We start from the raw sequence: 1,487 nt of genomic DNA, 5'->3' as shown, positions 1-1,487 counted from the left end.
ACTTATTTGGACCGTATGAAGTCAAGGACGAGGTGAAAAAGAAAACCAAGCTCAAGGTGTGGGGTATTGTCTTCTGTTGCATGGTATCCAGAGCTATACACACAGATGTTGTCAGTGACCAGTCGACGGAAGGCTTCCTACTGGCTTACCAAAGATTCACGGCCTGAGAGGGCACCCAAAGAAATTGTGGTCAGATCCTGGAAAGAACTTTGTGGGTGCCAGACCTGCCCTCAAAGAACTCTACATCTTCTTGGATCAACTAGGTAAATCTCAGCTTGAAAATGAAGCTTCCAAGCATGGGACAGAATGGAGCTGGAAAATCCACCCAGCAGACTCCCCTCACAGGAATGGAGCTGCAGAAGCAGCTGTTCGTACTGTGAAGCGGGCTTTGCACAACCTGGGAGGAGAAGGACTCTTCACATGGAGTGAGTTTCAAACATTTCTCTACACGGCTGCTAACCTTGCCAATGAAAGGCCCAGTCTCAACTGTGAAGCCTGCTCAAGAGAAGTCAAAGACACTCTCAACTAAAAAACCTGCTACAGTTCTTCATAGGGATGTCAGACGCATCATTGTTATACTTCCTGTTGAAGAAGGAAGAGCCTGATAGCTGAAATCGAACATGCCCAACACAGAGGTTCGTGTGACCTCCTTCGGTTCAAGAACCAGGAGGTCAAGTGGGAGGTGTTGCGTCAAAACAGAACACTCAAAACATGAGCACAATGGCAGCTCTTCCTTTAAAGACCTCCAGGCCTCAAGAGGGCAGATAACCCAAAAAACACAGGTGGAACTAAAAAATTGAGCCAGGATTTCTGGAGGGACTACTTTTACATGCGCACCTGTCAGATAAGCATGGGTATAAAATGTTTGGTCCTCAACATACACACAGCTCATTGTTCAACCCTAAAGACGCAACTGGTATGTAATGTTTGGAATTATTTATTATGTTGCATCCAGTGCTTAGCAATTTACATGTTTAACTCTGGTAGGAATGTTGACTTTTGTTGTGGATATTTTCTGACCTCAGAAGTAATTGCTAGAAGTGCTAGATTAAATTGTTTAAACGTTTACTTTATTCAAAGCCATGCTTTGTTGCTGTGTCATGCATTGTTTAGTGTAAAATAATGCATGTTTATTCTCTGTTTGTTTAAGGTTATCAACCTATTCCTAGTGCTAGTGCTATTCCTATTGCTATTGCTATTCCCTATTCCTCTGTGATTCAACTACTCTATTCAACAAATCAACTATTTCAACATATTCAACAAATGGCATCAAAACCATAATAAAACACTGGAAAGGAATTGAGTTGTCCCTTTGCATCCTTCACGGGTTGAGCAAGCCGTTTTCAAGTTTGGGCAGAGCTGAAAATAATTATAACACCTAGACAACTTGACAGTTGATAACCACGGTGGCAGTGAAGACAAAAGGATTAACGGCCTGAAGTCAGGAAAGCTGTCGTCGCAGAGAGGATATTGGCTTACATCTCAAA

This window comes from Salvelinus fontinalis, chromosome 17 (genome assembly GCF_029448725.1).
Source record: "Salvelinus fontinalis isolate EN_2023a chromosome 17, ASM2944872v1, whole genome shotgun sequence".
NCBI classification, from domain to species: domain Eukaryota; kingdom Metazoa; phylum Chordata; class Actinopteri; order Salmoniformes; family Salmonidae; genus Salvelinus; species Salvelinus fontinalis.
Note: the sequence above shows the minus strand (reverse complement) of the source record.